General features: G+C 39.9%; 1 pseudogene; it reads left to right on the plus strand.

Moving 5' to 3' along the window:
- The first annotated feature begins 614 nt into the window (after positions 1–614).
- Positions 615–734, plus strand: LOC129883838 (5S ribosomal RNA; annotated as a pseudogene).
- The last annotated feature ends 9,344 nt before the right edge of the window (positions 735–10,078 follow it).

A 10,078-nucleotide genomic window follows, 5' to 3' on the forward strand; every position in this document is an offset into this window, starting at 1 on the left:
AACTTGTAGTACCAATTCCATCTCGATAGTTTGGCTTAATCTATCCTTGCATCGCTCGGTAGTTAATTGTAACTTAGGCTTCTTTAGCTGGAATAATAGCTATAAGGATTCCGTAAGGTCTTACCATTTCTTCACCCTATAATTTTACACCTTCTCGGCTGAGTAGGTAGCCTTTTCTCAAAGGAGAAGGGCCAATATCATTAATCCATGGGTAGCATTCCCTCTAGATTCATCTGGCGCTAAAGTGCGAACTGAGTCTTGTAGTCCTAGTCATATTGTGGAATTTTCGACCTTGGGTATTGCTTTCTATCATTCATAAATTAAATCAGCTGGTACCCTTACCTTTTGGGTTTTGCTTTTTTGCCCTTAGAGTTGGCTGCCAAGTGGTGTCGAAATTCCCTCGCCCATTGGCCCATATAGTCATTCTACGGTTTTCCTCTCATTAACTGGTTCTATGTTGAGAGCCGTGGCATTTGAGTGCATCGTCAGTTAGCAGTTAGATAATCCTTCTTGTCTTTCTTAAAACCTTTTTACAATACCCTCAACGTAACGTATAGTATTCCAGGAACATAATCTCATATCGTTCCTCCGCCGCTAGTTCTGATTCTTCCATCTCGCGTGATCATACCAGCACTAATGCATTAAGTTCCATCAGAATTTTGAGGTTAAATGTGCTGGGGCGAGAGTAATAATGGGATGGGTGACCTCCCTGAGAAGCCCTCGTATCGCGTTTCATTGTAATCCTTGCCATAATGTGTGGGGCACTCAACTTAGCTCCTGATTTACCTCAGCGTTATCTCGCGAGTCTTTATGTTTTGCCCTGTCCTTTCGTATGTTATCTTGCATCCAGTATCGGCATAGACCTTTAGCTCCACTATCCTCTATTCACTTTGTGTCCTTCTCATTTTCTACCATAGGAGGCTTTCTATTCCTTTTTCTTTGGTTATTTATCTATCGCAACATCATTTGCGACTAACTCTATAACCAACGTTTTGGTTTTTGGTCTAGCATGCTGTCATTATCCTTCGTAATGTCTCTTAACTTAGTTGATATCATGGTTACACTATTTTGTTTTTATACTCAGCCGCCTTCTAGTGTTATGTTGTTCAGGGTCTCATCACAAACTTCTTAAAGATGCCTTATGTAGCATTCTGGCTTCCATCCAATTATTGGTAGCTTCCGGACCTTTCTAACTTGGTTTAGCAAGATATCTTATTGAAGTTTAGACGTCTATCTCACATATATTGCTATATTAATTGCCTCCTCCTACTTTTGCCATTTACTCATTAACTTCCCCCCCCCCCCTTTAGAGGGTACTCGTACTTTCATCTGCTTGTACCTTGCTCTATGTCTCTTTGTCCAGTCTCAATTTCGCCCAATCTCTTCCTCTAATCTACTTGGTACTGCATCATGTCTCCGTCTATCTTCATATTTTATAATCAGACTATCCGCGTATGGATCCTGGGCTAAATTACGAAGCGACGAGAACCTTTCCATATTTAATGTGATGTCCTGTCTACTAATCGGTACTTGAATAATATGACCCAAGGAACAACTCATCCAAGGCCACCTTCTACTTTTCCATTTTCCAGAATTACTTCGCACCTGTAGTGGTTCCAATTGCAATTAGGCAGTGCTATTATTCCGATGATAACTATTTAAGATTTTCTTGAAGTAGTAGCTTTATCCCAACCTATATCCTTTTCTTCTTGGGGCGAATAAAAGTTGCGCCATTTGTTCTTTATGTTTTCCATCCTCATCCCTTAAGGGTTCCACTATCTTTGGGGGCGACGTTGTGTACACGCGTTATTTGTTTTGTATCTTAAGCCCCATGCTCTTACTGCATTCTCAACATAGGCCTTTAACTTAGTCAACGCATGCTAAGTGTGTCTTATTAGTGGTTTCACTTTATCCCTGCATACTCGTATCACACTATTCAATTCATACTTACATATCCCCCTTTTAATTCGTATTCGTGTTCAATTCCTGACATCTCTTTGAGGTGCTTCTGTTAGAAGTTCTTTCCCCAATTAGTCAGTGGAGAACTATAAACTGTTATTATAAATCATTTTCCAACCATTGTTGGAAACAAACTAGAACCTCTTAAACCTCACAGTACTTTTTTTAATACTTTACCTACTTGGTCTCCTTCTGAGTTTATCCTCGAGTTATAAACAACTCATCGAATTTACAATAGGAGTTGGGGCTTGGTACTTTCGAAAAGAGTAACGTTCAATTACTGGACATCTCACCCTTCAACCCGATCTTCTTTCCTTCATTTTTTTTCCATAGCACCATTATGGATGGAGATACTGCGGTCTTAACTGTACTGCTCAGACAGACTTTTGTTTTTTTTTACGAAATAAACTTCCCTAAGTAAAAAAGGTGTCCCTTATCGATGACCTGAAGAGTGCCTCTTACAGCTTTAATTTGGCATGATATGGGTACTCGGTATCAATTTCCAAGACATGTTATAAGCTATGTTTTACTCCCTTTTTCGTGTTCTGGGAAAATTTCAGCAGAGTTTCCTCTACATTTCTTACTTATCCCAAAACTTACACGCAGAAAATACCAACAATGCCTCATAGGGCCAACATATATATATACATATCATATCACCGCCGCACAGGGCTTTCAATGTCATCTCATATCGCAGCCACACAGGGCTTTCAACGTCAACAATAATATAAAAATACTGGACTTACCTTATATGTCCAACTTCAAACTGCATCTGTTGCACTTTCTGTTTGCTTTCCTTCCAGGTTTCAACTTTATATTTCAATAGTACTTTAATACCTTACCCGACGGATATCTTCCGAGGCTTTACTTTACTTACCTATATGCTTTGTAACTTTCCATGTCGTCAATTACTTCCTTCTGTTGGTGTCATCCTTATGTTAAGATCCAAGGTTAGTATAAGGAATTTTCCTATGACTCGGATCTAAAGCACGATTTCAAATGTAGAAGAAAGGTAACATCCTAAATGTCCTGTAGCTTCCTGATTATAGATATGGCATGCAACACATCGATAACCAAGATTCTACTAGACACGGTCTACAGATAATTCAAGGATGAACTGCTCTAATATTACTACTATCATGACCCAACCTCGTAGGCCGTGACTGGGGTCCGACCTGTACCCCCTGTATACCTAGCTATCAACTGTGGAAAAATTGAACTATAAATAAAGCAATATTATATAACAAAGCTCCACTGGGTGATAACATTTTCGTAAACCGGTAGCCCTTTTCGTTTGTATCATAACATGACAGGGCACGCAAGTTGACAAGGCTGACATAACATAATATCATATATCATGTACCATGTAGACCTATCTGAATCACACTGACATACACAACCCATATATACATGTCTGCAGACCTCTAAAAATATTAACGACAACACATGGCGGGACAGGGCCCCCGCCGTACAACTGAATAGACAAAATAATTCTTATACATCAACAGTCAGTATCATAAACTAGGCTCCGATACAATGGAGCCTCCTCCAGATGAATTGAGTGGAATCCTAAGCTGACGGACTCCCAAAACCTGTACCTGTACCTGCGGCATGAAACGCAACCCCCCGAAGAAAGAGGATCAGTACGACATATGTACTGAGTATGTAAAATGTAACATAATACAACTGGAGGTATATCCGAAACAGAGAAGCAAGAAAACAATTTATCAAATTACGAACATGTACCTATACTCTATGAATCATAAAAACATGCATGCTCAAATTTTCAATATAGCCGGCCCCATCAGGGGTCCGGTGAATCATATATATAGTATCAGTATCAGGCCCCATGCCATCGTCACCTTATTACAACACATCATCATAGTATCAGTATCAGGCCCCAGGCCATCGTCACCTTATTACAACACATCATCATTTTATCAGTATCAGGCCCCAGGCCATCATATATATACATACAGATGTCTTCCCTCTAGCGAGGGACTCGGTTAACAATGCATTGAATTGCACGAATCTGAAAACCAGCCCGGGACTCGGAGAAGAAGTGTTACAGTATACACGAGTAGAGTAGTGAGAAAGAAACACAGTTTAAATCATTATCTGAGACTCAACTATATAAGAGGACTAACCTATTGTCTAAGAATTCGAGTAGCAGTATAGTCATTCTAGTTGCCCTCTAAATGCCAATAGGGGCTACATTAATTACATCTCGAGGTCCCTAGACCAATACCAAAGTTAGACTATTCACTTAAGAATTCCAAAGTACTCGTCTTTGAATAATTTTATGACTAGGAGACTGTACATTTGTTACCTCTTTAACGTATAAAAGTTTCCAGGGAAAGTAGTTTAACTACTATAGAAGTTCAATATTCAGAAGTAATTAAGAGATGTTTAATAATGGAGTTACCTCGGAGTTCAGATCAAATTCAACTTACAACTAAAACAAGGACATGCCCAAAAGTAGAAAGAGAATAAGCTCTATATAGTCTGTACTTTCCTTCAGGTGATCTTCATATACATATTTCGTACCCGGCCCTTCATTGGGATCGGTGAACCACTATGGAATCGTAATCTCATTTTCGTATCAAATATATCTCACTGGGAATGAGAGATAGCATTTGATACATTATATTCTGACACATAGAAGCCCTACTAGGCAACACTTAATCTTCACATGAACTCTAATAATGAACAGTGGATAGGGGTTATGAGGCGTACTCGGAATTTTGGGAATGGAATTATCCCCGCACTTCATATACAATTCACTTAAGGCTAAACATTGCCAAAAGGAAAGAAAGATAGTTGTACGAACTTATACCAAAACATGCCAAGAGAAAGCTTTACATACCTCTTGGGAGTTACCCTTTATCCGGCTCGTCTCGTCGTCTTATGAACCTATTCAATATGAAATTAATACGAATATCAACTACTCTTAACTTTCCAGCATCTTAGGTTACGCCTTAATATTAATGGAATCTATTTCCGTAGTCGTTTCCTCGACTAATTCTTTAATTTGTTAGGGCGTTAACGAAAATTGGGCAGCACCTCCCCTATAATGTGCCCTATCCAAATTTCTAATTAGGTTCCTAATACCTACATCCAACCAACAACAACCTGCAGCAATTCACACCAACAATATACAACATAACTCCAAATGACTCATCCAAAAAGACGATATCAAAATAGGGTGTCTAGTCTTTATTCTATAACGCCTTTCATTATACGACACGAGGGGTCATGTGGATGAAACCAGAAGCATACACACCCATTTTATAACGCATTTATTCCCTGCAACAACACATTACACCCTGCAGCAACAACTCACAAGAACGACACTTTATTTCGACGACAATTCACTTGTAGCGACTCCAATTTAGTTTATGCCGAACGTCAAGCGTTCCAATGATATTTACACACTTCCATCCACCTATAGGAAGTGTAATATTCTCCATAACAACACCATAAATCTCAAATTTAAAGAAGAAACCTTACCTTACCCGAAATTGGCCACAACTCGCCAAAACTATATCTCGGAAACTACTTGATGTGCTGAAATGGGGCGGACTGTTTGTGCCACCTCTCTGCTGCCCCAAATTGAAATTTTTGGTTATAAAACACTATTATATAACCGTGGAACACCTCAAATAATTAATTCACGGAACGAAACTCGCAGGCTTACCTTGGCAGCCCCCAAACCCGTAGCCCTCCTTATTTTCATGTTTTTCCTTCAACTTTCTTTCAAGTTTCTATGCGTAAGGTTAAAGAAACGACGCCTTAGTCATAATCATATACATATATATACATATATACATCTCCACGTGCTTGAGGAACACTGTAGCTAATTAATTCATGGAGGAAAAATCGAAGAACTCACCTTTAATTCTTCAAAAACGTGGCTACCTTGTTCCTTTTGGTTCTTCACGTTTTTTCCCCTTATTTGGCTGATGTTTTTGGATGGAAAATGAGTTAAGAGTCAGCCAAAATGTATATATACACCTCCTTAGGAGGTGACACGTGGCAGCCCCCTAGGGTGACACGTGGCAGCCTCCTAGGGTGCCACCTCGTCCAAGCTTCCAACACAAAACTGCCACGTGGCAGCGTGGGGTCCATCCCAAGTAGGTGAGTCACCTGCTTGCTTGTCACCTGCCTGCTTTTCACCTGCTTGCTTCACTTTCGTAAGTTCGGAAACTAGTTTTTGCTCCCTCTCGTAGGTTCGTAATATCGTCTTATTTTAACAGCCTATGTAACCCATGCTACCCAAGATTGGTACGTACTCCAATAGCGTAAGTATGTAAGACTTCTATGTTAGTAGCTTACGTAGATAAATCGAGTCCTACGACCCATTACATGGCCTCCAATTCCTTCCAGACTCTTATGATTTCATCTCCAACCTTCTCTACTATGGGGTATCACATTCTCCCTTCCTTAGAGCCGTTTGATAGTGTCGTAGCATATCTGTCTCACTTGATAATGTCCAAGGAACTTATGAGACATTCCGAGTTTAAAAAGGGTGGGGTGTAAACTCGGAATGTAGATGTTACACCCTACACTCCTGAGCTCAGAATTTCTCTTAAGTTGCTAATAGTTATCATGTGAGCTAGATAATCTATAACACTGTCAAACGACCCTTAAGGAAGGAGAATGTGATACCTCATAGTGGGGAAGGTTGGAAATAGAGTCATGAGGAGACGATAATAGTTGGAGGTCGAATAATAAGCCGTAGGACTCAATTTCCCTACGTAAGCGTTTAATTTAGAAGTGTTACATGAGTACGTACCAAGCTTACATAGGACAGATTACATAGGTACGTAAAATAAGATGAGATTATGAACCCACAATAACAAGGAGATAAGGACACGTGGAAGCAATGAGAGGTGATACGTGGCAGCAAGTAACCCACCTGCTTGGGGGGTGGACCCCACTGCCATGTGGCAGCCCCTAGTTGGCAGCATGTATACGGTGGCCCAATGGGGGCTGGACATGTGTCACTCTTAGGGGATGACTTGTGTGACCTCCTAAGGGAACCTATATATATGTATTGAGTGAGTAATACTTCAGTTACTTGTTCAAAAATCAGCAACAATAAAGAGAACAAAACCCTAAAACTGAAGAGGAGAGGGGCGACGGCTTGAAGAAAAAAAAGGCTAAGTTCCGATTTTGTTCCATCAATTAATTATCTAGGGTATAACACGATGATATGGAGGGATTAATAAAATAAAATCATGTCTTGGAGCATCACCAAATGAGTGGAAAGCAGCCACGATGTTTAAAGCGCGTTAGAAGAGTTTCAGAGGCGAGTTTTGGCTAGTTTTGGCCAATTTTGGGTAAGATAAGTTCTTTTCCTTCAATTTTAAGTTTGTGGTGTTGTTATAGGTTGTGTTATACATCTTTTATGTTGCTGGAAGTGTGATAATGTCGTATAAATGCTCGATGTTGGAAACAATCTAAATGGAAGTCGTTATAGTTAAATGAAAAATGAATTGTGAGTTGTGTGTGTGGTTCTGCAGCTGCGGGTAGTGTGGTGGCGTATTAAGGTGATGGAAAATGTTCTAAAAGATGTGTGGGTTCTTTTAGTTACAGCCACCTGACCCTCCATTTCGTATAGTTAAAGGTTTTATAAAATGGAAACTAGAAACCCTATTTTGGTATCGTGGTTTCGAGCGAGTCATTTGAAGTTTGTGTTGTATTATGTTCGTGTGAACTGCTTATACATGTGCTGCAGGTTGTTGTTGTTGGTTGGCTTTAGTTATTAGAAGTGTGATTGGAAATTCGGATAGGGCATATTATAGGGGAGGTGCTGCCCGATTTTCGTTAACTCTTTAACTAGTTAAGGAACTAGTCGAGAAGACGAGCGAGGAAATGGGATTTGTGAATACTCGTGTATAACTTAAGGTGCTGAACAGTTAAGGGTTGTTGATACTCTGTTTTCTTCCATGTTAAATAGGTTTGGAGGACGGCGACGTGAATGCGATTAAGAAAAGTCCGTAAGAGGTATGTAAAACCTACTCTTTCTCTTCTTTAGGCATGTCATAGAGGTAAGTAAGGCGTGATACGATCTTTGAAGTAATTCCATTTCTAAGTGTATCTTATTCACTTCTAGATGTTGCACTTTTATAATAGTTGAACTACTTTCCTTGAACCTTTTATATGCTAAGGACTTAATAAATATACGGGCTCCTAGTTGTAGGACTCTATGAAAGTAAGTGCTCTGGAGTCCTTAAGTGGTTAGCATTACTTTAGTTGTTACACCCCACACTTTTAAACTCGGAATGTCTCATAAGTTCCTTAGATATTATCATATGAGCCGGATACGCTACGACACTATCTAACGACTCTAAGGAAGGGAGAATGTGATACCCCATAGTAGAGAAGGTTGGAAATGGAGTTATAAGAATCCGGAGGGAATTGGAGGCCAAGTAATGAGTCGTAGGACTTGATTTACCTACGTAAGTTATTAATGTAAAAGTCTTATATACTTGAGATAATGGAGGACATACCAAGCCTGTGTAGCACGGATTACATAGGATCTTAAAATAAGGTGAGATGACGAACCTACGTGAGGGAGCAAAAATTAGTTTCCGAACTCACGAAAGTGAAGCAAGCAGGTGACAAACAAGCACCTCAAGCAAGCAGGTGACTCACCTGCCTGCTTGGGGGGTGGACCCCGCTTCCACGTGGTGATGTGTGATAGGCCGCATGAGCCTAGGTGGCATCCTAGGGGGCTGCCATATGTCACCCCTAAGGGGCTGCCACATGTCACCCCTAAGGGGCTACCACATGGCACCTTCTAAAGAGGGGTATATATGTGTATTTGGATGACTACTAATTCATTCTTATTACATTTGGAGCTGAAACTCCAGCAACCAAAATAAGAGAGAAAACGTGAGAGAAAGGCAGCCATGGGTTTGGAAAATTAAAGGTAAGTTTTCCAGTTTTCCTCCATGAATTAATTATCTACGGTGTTCCTCAACCACGTGGATATGTATATATGTATCTTATGATGTCTACGGAACCATATTTTCAGCTTTGCACTTGAAACAAGTAGAAGAAAGTTGAAAGAAAAATCTAGCGAACCTAGGGAGAGAGCTACGGGTTTGAGGGGTTACCAAGGTAAGGCCCGATTTCGATACATGAGTTAATTATTTAAGGTTTTCCATGGTTATATAATAGTATTTTATAACATAAAATCACAATTTGGGACAGTGGCAAAGGGACACAAACAGTCCGCCCCGATTCAGCACATCAAGAAGTTTCCGAGATGCATTTTTGGAGTATTTTGGCCAATTTCGGGTAAGGTAAGGTTTTTCCTCTTAATTTTGACTTTATGGTGTTGTTATGGAGTGTGTTATACACATTGTGTGTGTCTGTAAACGTGAAAATGGTATAGGAATGTTTGGCGTTGGAGACAACCCAAATTGTAGTCATTATAGTTGAATTATCGCCGAAGTAAAGTGTTGTTCTTGTGAGTTGTTGCTGCGGGGGTGTGGTGTACTGTTGCAGGGACTAAATATGTTCTAAATAGGGTTAAGGTGGTGCTGGTGGAAACCATATGACCCCTCGTTTCGTATAATTAAAGGTGTTACAAAATAAAGGCTAGACACCCTATTTTGGATATCATATTGTTGAGCAAGTCGTTTAGAGTTTATATTGTGTATTGTTGGTGTGAATTGCTTAAACATATGACGCAGGTTTTTGTGGTTGGTTGGCTGTATTTTTAGTGATCTAATTGGAAATTTGGATAGGGCACATTATAGGGGAGGTGCTGCCCAATTTTCGTTAACGCCTTAACTAATTAAAGAACTAGTTAAGGGGAGGAACAAGAAAATAGGTTCCATGAATGCTAAGGTGCAACTTAAGATGCTGGAAAGTTAAAAGTGGTTGATATTCGTATTACTTCCATGTTGAATAGGTTCAAAGGGCAATGAGGCGAGCAGGATAAAGGAGTAACTTAGACACGGTATGTAAAGCTTTCTCTTGGCATGTTTTGGTATAAGTTTGTACAGCTATCTCTCATTTCCCTTGATACGTATTTGGAACAAAAATGAGATTATGATTCCATAGTGGTTCACCGAGCCCCATGATGGGCTGGGTACGAAATATG

The sequence above is a fragment of the Solanum dulcamara genome, chromosome 3 (assembly GCF_947179165.1).
Source record: "Solanum dulcamara chromosome 3, daSolDulc1.2, whole genome shotgun sequence".
In the NCBI taxonomy this organism is placed as follows: domain Eukaryota; kingdom Viridiplantae; phylum Streptophyta; class Magnoliopsida; order Solanales; family Solanaceae; genus Solanum; species Solanum dulcamara.